At 39.6% G+C, this 14,310-nt stretch overlaps 1 long non-coding RNA gene across 1 annotated transcript; it reads left to right on the plus strand.

The window, feature by feature from the left end:
• The first annotated feature begins 12,070 nt into the window (after positions 1-12,070).
• On the plus strand, positions 12,071-12,264 carry LOC120558802. The gene is made up of 2 exons (XR_005639185.1): positions 12,071-12,139; positions 12,223-12,264. It is a non-coding gene; the product is annotated as an uncharacterized LOC120558802 (long non-coding RNA).
• The last annotated feature ends 2,046 nt before the right edge of the window (positions 12,265-14,310 follow it).

Here is a 14,310-nt window from a genome sequence, read left to right on the forward strand (position 1 = left end):
CATGGTTTGGGCCTGCTTTTCTTCAGCAGGGACAGGGAAGATGGTTAAAATTGATGGGAAGATGGATGGAGCCAAATACAGGACCATTCTGGAAGAAAACCTGATGGAGTCTGCAAAAGACCTGAGACTGGGACGGAGATTTGTCTTCCAACAAGACAATGATCCAATACATAAAGCAAAATCTACAATGGAATGGTTCACAAATAAACATATCCAGGTGTTAGAATGGCCAAGTCAAAGTCCAGACCTGAATCCAATCGAGAATCTGTGGAAAGAACTGAAAACTGCTGTTCACAAACGCTCTCCATCCAACCTCACTGAGCTCGAGCTGTTTTGCAAGGAGGAATGGGCAAAAATGTCAGTCTCTCGATGTGCAAAACTGATAGAGACATACCCCAAGCGACTTACAGCTGTAGTAATCGCGCAAAAGGTGGCGCTACAAAGTATTAACTTAAGGGGGCTGAATAATTTTGCACGCCCAATATTTCAGTTTTTTATTTGTTTAAAAGGTTTGAAATATCCAATAAATTTCGTTCCACTTCATGATTGTGTCCCACTTGTTGTTGATTCTTCACAAAAAATTACAGTTTTATATCTTTATGTTTGAGGCCTGAAATGTGGCAAAAGGTCGAAAAGTTCAAGGGGGCCGAATACTTTCGCAAGGCACTGTATATATACTACCGGTCAAAAGTTTCAGAACACCCCAATTTTTCCAGGTTTTTATTGAAATTCATGCAGTTCATGCATGCAGCATGCCAATCTCTAGGTATGGTGAACGGTATGTGATGATGTGGGGGGGCTATTTTAATTCCAATGGCCAAGGGAACTTTATCAGGATGCATAGTATCCTGGATCCATGAAATAACTGGCCTTTAAAAATAAAAATCTGCCTGCCTCTATGGAAATTTACAGTTTTTTACAATCACTTTGCTACTAATTTCAGAACCTTGACATAATTTTTCAAAACTCTAGACACAAAACTCAAAACGGTTATCACTTGTAACACAGACTGTCCAATGTTCAAAACATTGCATTGTGCATTCATATCTTTAAAGAAAACTTGCACTTGCACAATCACTGGTTCAAAAAACTAATTTATTGTGAAATACCATTGAAACGTTACTTTAGATCACCCACACACAAGCTACCCATAGTTTCACTGGGTCATCGTTCGTACAATCATTAAATGTTGTAGTACAAAATAGGTGATACATGTTTCATTATGGTACTACAAGTAAATACATCCCTGTTAAAGTACTGCAGTAGTAGAGAGAATACTACAGATCAATGTGGTAGAAGTGTGTATATATATATATATATATATATATATATATATATATATATATATATATATATATATATATACAGTGTTGTATAAAGTACTAGAAAGCAATACTTGAGTAAAAGTACAAGTATCATACTAGAAAAAGACTTTGGTAGAAGTGAAAGTTACCTTTTAGAATATTACTTAAGTAAAAGTCTTAAAGTATCTGATATATACTGTACTTAAGTATCAAAAGTAATTTTCTGATATTTAATGTACTTAAGTATTTGAAGTAAAAGTAAAAGTTTTTTTTTTTTTAAAAGCAAGCGGTTAGAACTTTTATTGTGGCTTTCTTATAGTAAAGCATAAAGCATATTCAGGGTTCCCATATCTTCTTAATCTCACTCATCAAATCAAAATTGCATTCTTTTCTAGGACTTTTCAGGCACAATTATCTTAAGTTCAAAGAACAAACAGCATATTTTTAGAGCTGACATCAATCATCATCTTGTTTGATATTTTCACTTTCTTACTAAATTAATGCTATATTTTTTACATTAGCAAGCAAACCCCTAAAAACATGGAAACTCCATAATGATAACTAGATAGGCTACTTAACTAGAAAATGATCTCAGATTAGTCCTGTATGCCTAATTTGAAATAAGACAATTCTGTTGCTAAATAATACAACCAGCAACATCGTCAAGAATGAAGAACGCGTCATTCACGTGCATATTAAGTAGCCACATGTATTTGTTTTGGTCTTATAATACATCCATAGATTTACCGCTCCAGCGGAGAGGATGGCTCGTTTAGACAGCAGCTACGTTTACAAGAGTTTGTCCAAAGTTCAAGATTGGTTGCAAATTAAGACAAACAGTTAGACTACAAACTGACATCTTTCATTTTAGCTCGTTTGTAAAGTCGCTATTTGCAGAGTAGAGCTGTGTTTGCACAGCGTGGTGGATGAGAGTGGACAGCGCAGACTGTAATATCGGTTTCTACGTGTTTCTGCCTGTAGAACAGGTACGTGGGTTATTGATAAGTATTGACTCTTTAATTATGGAGGTTTTATTGTAGGCTACCTACTTACAGTAACGAGTGTAAATGTAAATGTATCGGCGGTAAATAATCCTCGGTAACGTTTCCAGTCAGTACATGTGCTGCGTGAAGTAACGCACACACCAGTGACTGTGGCTGCAACCAGCCCGACATACGTTTTTACTGGCCCCGGGCCATCGGGCCATTGCTTATGTCGAGCCTGGTCGTCTACAATAACGGGAGGTCCTCCAGTAGGTGCTCGTGCTTCCATGGCGGTTTCAGTTGTGCGTCCTCCTCCTCCTTTAGCAACAAACTGAAATAGAGCGCGCGGCGTGCGGAGCGTGCGTAATGCAATCTAGGAGCAGTGATTCGCCAAACCTCCCTTATTGCAATCGCACACATTTCATCTAATTTTATTTTTTAGTAACGAGTAACGAAGATGCTTAGTGGAAATATAACAGAGTAAAAGTATACATTTTATCTAGGAAATGTAGTGGAGTAAAAGTGAAAGTTGACATAAATTTAAATAGCGAAGTAAAGTACAGATACGTGAAATTTCTACTTAAGTACAGTAACGAAGTATTTGTACTCCGTTACATTACAACACTGTATATATATATATATATATATATATACTACCGGTCAGAAGTTTTAGAACACCCCAATTTTTCCAGGTTTTTATTGAAATTCATGCAGTTCATGCATGCAGCATGCCAATCTCTAGGTATGGTGAACGGTATGTGATGATGTGGGGGGGCTATTTTAATTCCAATGGCCAAGGGAACTTTATCAGGATGCATAGTATCCTGGATCCATGAAATAACTGGCCTTTAAAAATAAAAATCTGCCTGCCTCTATGGAAATTTACAGTTTTTTACAATCACTTTGCTACTAATTTCAGAACCTTGACATAATTTTTCAAAACTCTAGACACCAAACTCAAAACGGTTATCACTTGTAACACAGACTGCCCAATGTTCAAAACATTGTATTGTGCATTCATATCTTTAAAGAAATCTTGCACTTGCACAATCACTGGTTCAAAAAACTAATTTATTGTGAAATACCGGCTCCAAAAGAAGAAGTGCAGCAGTAAACATGCACACCAACACCTCTCTCACACACACACACACACACACACACACACACACACACACACACAGACACGAACACACACACACACACACACACACACACACACACACACAGACACGCACACACACACACACACACACACACACACACACACACACAGACACACACACACACACACACACACACACACACACACACACACACACACACACACACAGAGACACGCACAAACGCACACAAACACACACGCGCACACAGAAACACACCCCACACACACACACACACACACACACACACACACACACAGACACGCACAAACGCACACAAACACACACGCGCACACAGAAACACACCCACACACACACACACACACACACACACAATCACCCACACACACACACATACACACACACACACACACACACGTAATATGATATTGCAGTTTTTTACAATAACTTTGCTACTAATTTCAGAACCTTGATGTAATTTTTCAAAACTCTAGACACAAAACTCAAAACGGTTATCACTTGTAACACAGACTGCCCAATGTTCAAAACATTGCATTGTGCATTCATATCTTTAAAGAAAACTTGCACTTGCACAATCATTGGTTCAAAAAACTAATTTATTGTGAAATACCGTTGAAACATTACTTTAGATCACCCACACACAAGCTACCCAAAGTTTCACTGGGTCATCGTTCGTACAATCATTAAATGTTGTAGTACAAAATAGGTGATACATGTTTCATTATGGTACTAGATGTAAATACATCCCTGTAAAAGTACTGCAGTAGTAGAGAGAATACTACAGACACAGTGGAATCGTTGAACAAAACCTGAAATGTATTGATGAAAAACAATACAGGACAATCACAACATAGGTTTATTTGAATCAAAGCAAAATAATTTGCTACAAAATAGAAAAGAAAAGACAGTATTACTGTAAAACATCAAATGCACTATTCCTCAACTTGCTTGTACTGTAAAAAGCGAAACAAAGGAGTGATTACTGTACTGTAAAATCATCTCTCAATGCAAATCTGACATACCTAACTGACATAAAACCATGCCAATCTCTAGGTATGGTGAAGGGTATGTGATGATGTGGGGCTATTTTAATTCCAAAGGCCAAGGGAACTTTATCAGAATGCATAGTATCCTGGATACTATGCATCCTGATAAAGAGATGATAGAGAGATGATTTTATGGAATCAACCCCATGCCAATCTCTAGGAATGGTGAACGGTATGTGATGATGTGGGGGGGGCTATTTTAATTCCAAAGGCCAAGGGAACTTTATCAGGATGCATAGTATTCTGGATCCATGAAATAACTGGCCTTTAAAAATAAAAATCTGCCTGCCTCTATGAGAATTTAACATAGGGGTGTACTGACTTTTGTTTGCAGCAGTTTAGACATTAATGGCTGTATGTTGAGTTATTTTGAGGGGACTGCACATTTCATTGGCAGTTTAAACAGTATATGGTCTTTATCTTTTACAAAATATATAATATCAATATTCCCATCCTCTCATATCCTTCTGTGTGTTGATACCAAACTGTCCTGCAGCGTGACTGGCGACAATAAACAGCAGCTGTTGGAGTCGGGCGGGGGCAATAGATGGATATTTTATCCACATCCATATATGAGGCTATAGATATCTTCTTAATTTTTGGGTATCGTAATATCGTGATATGACACAAGTGTTGTCTTATCATGCTTTTACAGGCTGCATTACAGTAAAGTGATGTATTTTTCTAAACTTACCAGACTGTTCTAGCTGTTCGGTTATTTGCCTTTAACACTTAGTAATTGTATCCACATTACTGATAATTATTTATCTAAAATCTCATTCTTTTAATATTTTGTGAAAGCACCAATAGTCAACCCTACTATATAGATATCCATGTATTTCAGGGGTGTCAAACTCATATTTAGCTCCTGGGCCACATTCCCTAATCAGATATCAAGTGGGCGAGACTAGTGTTAATTTTGTCACCTATTTTTTATTTAGTCTTAGTCTTGTGCCAAATGTCCTCGTTAGTTTTAGTCATATTTAGTCATTCACATATCTTTTTTTGTTAGTCAAGTTTTAGTCAACTAAAAGTCTCGTCATTTTAGTAAGAAATAAAAACATAAAATTCCAATTAACATAACTTAGAATGAACTATAACTTGTGTAATGTAATGCAAAAACAATCATTACAAATGGAAGACAAACACTTGGATAATAATTCACTTTGAGAACCTTATAGAGCTAAAAGAAGAATAAAATGATAATTTAGACACAAAACAAACTAAACACAACGCATGAGTTTTAAATAACGGAGGTGGAAATCAATGCTGTGGCACATTTCAGGTCAACACACCGAGGAGGAGGATGACAGAATAAAAGCTGCATAGAATAAATATCACAAATCTCTAATGTGGAGAAGAAAACTTTGGACCATCGTGTGCTGTTTTTACTCTCAAACAGTCTTATTACAACATTTAGTTATTTAGTAAGAGTGCTTCTTTTACCATCTTTCATATCTCATCAATTTCTGCTTTTTTCTTGCCAAAAATGTACTTTTCCCACAAATATAACTATTTAAATATACGCCTCTGCTCTGGAGTGTCTCAGTGCAAACTGTACAGCACTGGGTTCTTCTTCACTACCTTAATTAGAGCAGGAGAGGAAACTGAGACCCAAACCATCGTTAAAAGAAACACAAGTGCCAAAACATTTTTGACGCGTCTTTTCCCATCTTTCAGGCAGCCGCTGGTTTGTTTACAGGTACAGATTTACAAAAACCAACTAGCAGACTTTTGAAACTTGCCTGTAATACATCCCAGTTTACAGTGTCTACATGTGGGCTACAGCTAGGTAGCATTTCTATTATCTGGCAATCTGCAGTCAATTCATCATTTTATCAGTGAACAGTTAACGGTAAACATGCCCGTCTTAAGTCCCCTGTATTCAAATTTCTTGTTGTATTTAATCATCTGTCTAAAGATATTCACATCCTCACATTTGAGAAGCTAAAACCAGCAAACATTCATTTGCTTTAAAGAGCCCCTATTATGCTTTTTTGAATTTTTCCCATCTTTTAGTGAGTTTAGTGTATGTAATAGATGTATAAAGTACAAAGATACACATTTCACTCCAAATGGAGCTTCCTCTCCCCCAGACAGCACTTCTTCTCTGCCTGAAAACGCCTCGCCCACATTCCTGTTTGAAATTCCTCAGTTAGTGATGTCACTGATTGAGAAAGCCAGCCCAGTTTTTTATCTGTGTTGCCCATAGGTGCTGTCTGAGCAAGCACAGCCCGGCCCAGTGGCTTGTTTGAATTTGGTTGACCAATCACAACAGAGTGGGCCAGCGGACCAATCAGAGCAGATATGACGCTGAAAAGGAGTATGATAGGGGCTCTTTAAATTATCAACAGTTAGTTAGTTCAGCAGGCTAACTCAACGGTCTCTCCATCTTTCCCACTGAGCGCTGTGTATCTACTTGGATGCAGATGATTGGCCCAGTCAGAGGCTCAGAATACATTTAGTTTGAAATAACCATACTCCACAGAACACCATCAGCTCTCCTGCTCCAACACTACAGTTCAGATGAACCCGGACTCAAAAATACAACAGAGTCCCTTTAACACGCCAGAGAAAATAACATCAGTGGAAGAACGTTGATGTGAAACCTCAAGATGAAGAATAATGTTTGAAATCCAAAACATTGTTTTCAACTCAGTGATGTGGTGTGAAGATGCATCACAAGCTCTGACAGTTCAAAACACGATTCTTCATCTGGAGGATTATTAACAATAAATACATTTCAGTGACACGGCCATTTCTTTTATATACAATAACATTCTTCACACATCTAACCATAGTTACTTAGTGATAAAATAAAGACAAAAAGCAAAAAGGCAAAGTGCAAAAACAACTGATGCCCTACATGGTTGTGCCGTTGTCTCATGGTAACCAATGGTAACCACTTTTAAAAGAAAATACCCACTTTGTTTTTTGGGTAAAGGAGATCAAATGTTCCACAGTGTCCTGACAGCGGTTTTTCTGCTGCAACATGGAGGAAAAACAGGCACAAACATCCTGTCTGAGGCCTCCGTTTGGTTAAATATTTGTCCCTTTATGATACAGTAAAAACAGAATAAATAATATTTGTGTGAAAAGTAGTTTTTCACAAACAGAAAGGTCTCAAAATGTTGCTTCACAGTGCAGACAGAATGAGGACATCTGAAGTCCCAAACATCCCAGAATAATCTCCGTGGTTACGCCTGTTGTACCGTGTGGGAGCTGGTGTGTCCGTGTCAGGGCTTTTCAGTCTGTTTTTACAGCTGCAATTGTTTGTTTTTTTTAATCCTGAATTAAATTAATCATAAATCAGTCATTTCTTTTCTCAATCAATAGATTTTTTGGCCTGTAAAAAAAAAAAGTGAAATCACAATTTCTCACAGCCCAAGTTAGCATATTCAAACTGCTTGTTTTGTCTGACCAGCAGTACAAAGAAAAGCATCAAATGTTCACATTTGAGCAGCTGGAATCAGTGAATTTAACCAAATTATCAGAATACGTGCCGATAAATTTTCCATCTATCGACTAATCAACTAATTGTTTCAGTTCTCCTACGAGGAACTTCCCTAAAGTTCCACCCTGAATGTGAAGCAAATCACCGTGCCTCTGCTGCGGCGTGACATCAGCCGAGTTGCGTTCAAGATTTAACATCGTATCAAAAGGATTCCCGGCTCTTTGGGACATTAAAGATCCTCAGAAGGAAACCGCGGTTGCGTCCCTTTAACCTTGGGCTAAAGAAGGCTGTCACTTTTGCAATGGGACACAGTGTTTATGTGACCTCAATGAAGCAAACAGGATGTGGAAACTTATTTCCCAGGATGCCACAGTGATATGAAGACAGAAGGAGCTGCAGTAGAAACAATAGCTGAATCTCACTTCCCTGATTTGATATCTCCTCGCTCCTCGGCTGAACCAGAAGTGGTTCTGGCCCTCTTTCGTAAGGGCCGTCTCAAAGCTCTTATTCCTGCACCGAGGATGGAGGGAGGATCTCTGAGGAGCTATTATCGAGGATGGAGGAGAAGATCTCTGAGGAGCTATGAGCGAGGATACACAAGAGCAGCCTTCCTGGAAGCTGTGCAGCTGAAAGCCGTCGCTAACTCCGCCCATACAGCTGAGAAATTCACGGGACACTTCAGAAGAAAAGGATGTCTCATTCCTCTAAAACACCTTTCCTCGTTTCCTCTCTCCTCGCATGATTTTCCCATGCTTACTTGGTGGGACTGACTATCAGTGTTGGTCATCTTACTTTAAAAAAGTAATTAGTTACAGTTCCAAATTACTTCTCCCAAAAAGTAATTGAGTTAGTAACTCAGTTACCACATTGTAAAAGTAATTAGTTACTCAGCAAAGTAACTGTGACGTTATTTTTTATGTTCTATAACGCTATTACGTTCTATAACATCTTTAACGTCAAAGATGTTTATATTAACTGATTGAAGAATAAAAACACTATATACAGTATCACCTGTTGCTGACCCGAAAAATCGAGCTTTGCTTGTTTTAACAGAGTGGCTCCGTCTCCTTCGCTGGAGCTCACGCTAGCAGCATTTGGGCTCAGGGTTGGGTTAGCAGCAACAAGTGTCGTGTTAGCATGTGTTGATGTGAGGTGCTTCATAAGATTGGAGTTGCTTGAGGCAGACGTGGATAAAGTCTTTTTTCCTGGGCATAGCGTGCATGTTACATAAACATTCTTGCCTTTAATTTCAATGAGCGAGAAGTAGTGCCGGTACTACCAGTTCAAGAACGCTACCTTTGAATTTCCCTGGCTCGTCGCCATTGTCGCTGTCTTGTGTTTAGTGGTAGTCAGAGCCTGCAGTGAGACAGCGTGAGCAGGGCATCCGCCCACCCAGCCAATCATCATCACATTTGCAATGGTGTCATCATCCCGACCCCTGTTCTCTCCAGGCAGCTGATGTGTAGCCAAAGCCTGACACCTCGCGCTTCATTCAACCAAATTGTAGTAACACGCCACTTTACTTTCTCAGTAACGATAATGGCGTTGCAATGATGGGAAAAGTAATTAATTAGATTACTCCGTTACTGAAAAGATAACGCCGTTAGTAATGCCGTTATACATATATATATATATATATATATATATATATATATATATATATATATAATTGTCAACTCTACGAACTGTCGACATCAAGGCATTAGGTCAAAAATGTATATCTGATTTTCTCCATACGGCCTCTTGTCCTCACTATCTGATTTACACCTGGATTCAGAACCAGCTTAACGGCGAGGCCCTGCTCATTGACATACACCATGATGCACGGGCAAGTAGACTGTAAACCTGCACAGGGACTGCTGGTACTTAGACAGCTATAAGGTCATATCGTGTGTGTGTGTGTGTGTGTGTGTGTATGTGTGTGTGTGTGTTTCCGTGTTCTAGTGTGCCTTGCTGTGTGTGCATGTGTTTCTGGACGTACCTCTGTCCATGGTGCTGAAAAATATGCCAAAGTAGATAGGATGAAAGGCATTGCCACAGAGATAGTTCTAATTTTATTTTGGTGTTAAGAGAGATAGCAGACTATTTAGCTGTCTCATCAGCAAACTCATCAATAAAGTCTTTGTAGTCCAGTGTTTGTGAAATCGGTGACAAAAGACAGAAAAAAAAGCATGATTGTAAACCAGGCAGGCGTGAGGCCCCCCAGAGGCGTGAGGCCCCCCAGAGGCGTGAGGCCACCCAGAGGTGTGAGGCCCCCCAGAGGCGCTCACTTGATTCTCCACTTTACTTTGAAAAGCCTTTATACTGTAATACACTAGCGAAAATAAGTGAATTAATGACATGAAATAATATATGTGAATGAGAGAGTTGAGAGCTGTTCTTCTACTCCAACCACCTGTGTGTTTTTGGTCAGTGGCTCCCCCAGGTGGTGATGCAGCAGTACTCACAGACATCAGCACTCAATTACATCCTGATACATTATTAACCTCAAGTCAGACTGAAACTCATTTCCCCTGGAAATCAGTATTCATATCTTTGGTGTTTTGACTTTTGAACTTATTTGGTCGAAACTGCTGTCAAAAAGAAAAAGAAAAAAAGTTTCATTTAGAGCTATAGTGCGTAATTTCTCTCTACCACATGGGGAATTCTAAAAGCTGAGTCATGCTTCTTGCGTTCAGCACGGTCGGGACGCTGCGTGCATGGTCAGCGCGAACCATTTGGTCTTTCATACTGATTGCGGAGAGAGCGTCTCAAATAACAGACTTCTTCTCTCCTGTAGCCAATCATGATCAGTTCTTCCACAGACCCTCACAGTCGCCCAGACCACATTTGCGTCATATCACCATCCGGTCCTCGCTGATCGCGCTGAACGCAAGAAGCATGAAACCGCTTTAAGTAATGACAACAACACTGTCGGTGCATTCACATGATACAAGCCTTCTGTGATCGTGCACCCCCCACCCTTCCTCCACACAGTAGTAGTAGTATAAAGATGGCGGTTTTGCGCGTGCATGTGTGACGTCATCTCACACGCACACGCAAACCTGCCATGCCAACTGATGATATGTGCGTGCGTGATGACGGCGCGGCCGCACGTCGTTACTCGCGATCGCCATCTAGTGGCTGAATATGTTAGTGCATCTAATCGTGCTGCGCACGATCTAAGTGTGATGACGTCGTCAACGTGCACTCGCGAGCCATCTAGTGGCCGAATATGGTAGTGCATCTTAGCTGATGTGATGACGCTTCGTGTCGCGGTCGTACTGCCCTGCAACGCAGGGTCTTGTGGCCTTGAGCTGAGGCGCCTCACACCCCGCCGAATGAGGTCACTCTGCCGTACTACCTGGGGGTCTGCACACTTTTTAGCTTTTCTGCTAGCTAGCTAGCTTACTAACGTACTCTTCCACAATCAATACCAGTGAGTTGTTCTTTTTTGTGAGAAAAAAAAAAAGAGGATCCTTTTTCAGCAGTGCACTGTTTAAAACCCTTTGTTTCATGCTAGCTGTCTCTTTTTAGATGCTTTTTCTAGCTAGTCTGGTAGCTAGCTAGATAGCTACCACGCTTTTTCCTCATCAAAAAACCCTCTGGAGTTTCACTTTTAATTCTTCTTGGTGAAAGCAACGCAGGTGTTTCCTTTTTTCAGCAATACCTACTAGTGGTAAGTAAATTTAAAAGCACCTCTTGTGTTTAAGGATGTTCAAAGATATTTAATTCATTCAGTCATTCATGAATTAGCTAAAACTTTTGACCGGTGTTGGTAATGCGGGCGTGGTTGTACCATATGACGATAGTAAAAACACGGGTTAGCCCAGTGGTTAGCTTGTAAATGTGAGGTCTATTGTTGTGGGTGTTAAATCGTCATAAAGGGGTGGTTTGTGGTGTTTAAAAACCCCTTGTTTTCAAGGCTGACTGCTCACTTTTTACCTGCAGTTTTTAGCTAAGGTGCTAGCTAAAAATTTTCCCTCGTTTTCTCAGGCTTCCTCAACAAAGACCTCTGAAGAAAAGAGGATTCGTTTCTCTACAGAAATGGCTGCGCTTTGGTGAGTAAATTTAAAAAAAAAGCTTATTGTAAGGTGTTTAATTCATTCAGTCATTTGTGACTTAAAAAGTTTTTTTTTTGTTGTATAATGCAGTTTGGCGCCATTAGGTGATTTTACAAAGAGCTGGGACAATGTGGCTGTGTTAGTTGATGAAACACTTATACCACAAGGTAAAAACCTATAAATATATTATACACTACAGCATTAATTGATTTAGTACTGTGTTTTCATTAATTTTTTTGTTTTTAAAAAGAGCTGTGTAGCCCGATCCTACAGACCCCAACACACCAGAACATAAAACAAAAGGTCCTTCTAATAAGGAATAAGAACGTTGGAAACAGGTATTTATGGGGCTATTTATCTCTTTCAGGCTGTAATATTTATTACTATTTAATTTATCACCGTGTTTCTAGTCCCTCTAATATATATATATATATATTCTGTGTCTAGAACAATCCGCTCCTGAACAAAGGATCCGTAAAGGGTGATGGCACTACGGATAGCACATAGGGCTGAAATCAACCATGATAAAAGGCCGTGGTGCTTCTCTAAACCTCTCTGTGAAAGCTGCTACCCCTAAAAACGTTCACCATCGTAAGCATAAGAAGCAATTTATTGAGGTGAGTTGAAAAGAAAAACGGTAAAATGCTGTGTTGTATAAAAAAAAATAATCTAATGCATCTAATCTAATGCTTATTACAGCCTGAGCCATACCAGAAAGGCTTCCCGCTCCAAAAGACGCAACCATTCCTTTGTTCCGCTTTCATCTTACCGGCCACTGTATCTTATGATCCTAACACAGTTGCAGAGGTGAGAAACCCCTTTGTATCTAGCAGAATATATTTACATGTGTTATATAAAAGCTTTTAAATAAAATGTATATGTTGTTAAAAAAGACCTTTCCTTTGTTTTAGCAACTAAAGGCTACGGAAGACTTAGTTTCATTGTATTTGACGCCTGAGGACGCATTTCACACAGCCACCCCCATGGAGCAGAAACGGATGTCTACACACGCCCTAAGAAGGGATCTAAGAAGAGATCTATTGAGGTGAATTGAAAAGAAAAACATGAAAATAGAGTGTTGTATTTAAAAAAAAAAAAAAAAAAAAAAAAAAAAAAAATTTCTAATCTAATGCTTATTACAGCCTGAGCCATACCAGAAAGGCTTCCCTACCCAAAAGACGAAACCATTCCTTTGTTCCGTCTCTACCTTACCCGCCACTGTATCTTATGATCCTAACACAGTTGCAGAGGTGAGAAACCCTTTTGTATCTAGCAGAATATATTTACATAGTGTTATAAAAGCTTTTAAATAAAATGTATATATTGTTAAAAAGGCATTTCTTTGTTTTAGCAAGTAACGCACTAATCAAGACTTAGAGTCCTTGCATTTGTTGTCGCCTATGTGTGATTTCACACATAGTACACCAAAGCCCTACCACCCTACGGAAGTGACTCCATTGAGAGGGGACAAAAAGGACACCCCTTTACAAAAGACATCTGATGAGGTGTGTGGGTGTGTGTCTGTGTTGTGTGTGCGTGTGTGTTGTGTGTGTGTGTGTGTGTGTGTGCGCGCGTGTCTTTATTTAACCAGAAAAATATGTTGTTATACCTCTAGACAATCCATGCCGTAGAAGCCGGAGAAGGGTCTGAAGACACAGGACTAACAGCGGCAGCTCCTACACCCCCTCAACCAAATCGGCTAGCTACAGCAGAAGGGTCTGAAGACGCCGGAATAGCAGAGACACCACTTACAGCCCATCAATCGAAGTCAGGCATCTTTGCAGGTGTTCCCTGAATATAATGTAGGTGCATACCTCTTTAACTGTATCTATAGCACAGAGGAAGGATCCGACTCATGTCAGCTGTATACCACACACCTCTGTCATAACGGTGTCAGATAAAAAGTGTAACAGGGGGAATACATCAGTAACCAATCCTGTAAATGTATTAGAGGTTAACGCTCCATTCCTTGATAAGCAAGCAGTGCCTAATTATAATACTTTACAACCAGTTTGAACACTGTGGGGCACTAGGAGGTCCTGAGCAGGTGACATTGCTTCAGGGTGAAGAGCTTTTTGAGTATTGTGTCAACACTACACCTCAACAACCTCGCGCCAGATGGCAATTATAAACAAATACAATCAGAATTAGCCGAATTACGGAAAACAAAACGATGCTCTTATGAATAAATTAGATGTCTTGCAAACAGCTAACAAAACAATTGACTGGTTTGGTCACAGACTTCGAACAACGCTGGCCAGCCAGGTCAGAGCTAACACGCATTTGGTTGATTTGGTCACAGGTTTTGGCACCACGCTGGCCAATCAGGTCAGCTCTC

The sequence above is a fragment of the Perca fluviatilis genome, chromosome 5, assembly GCF_010015445.1.
Source record: "Perca fluviatilis chromosome 5, GENO_Pfluv_1.0, whole genome shotgun sequence".
NCBI classification, from domain to species: Eukaryota; Metazoa; Chordata; class Actinopteri; order Perciformes; family Percidae; genus Perca; species Perca fluviatilis.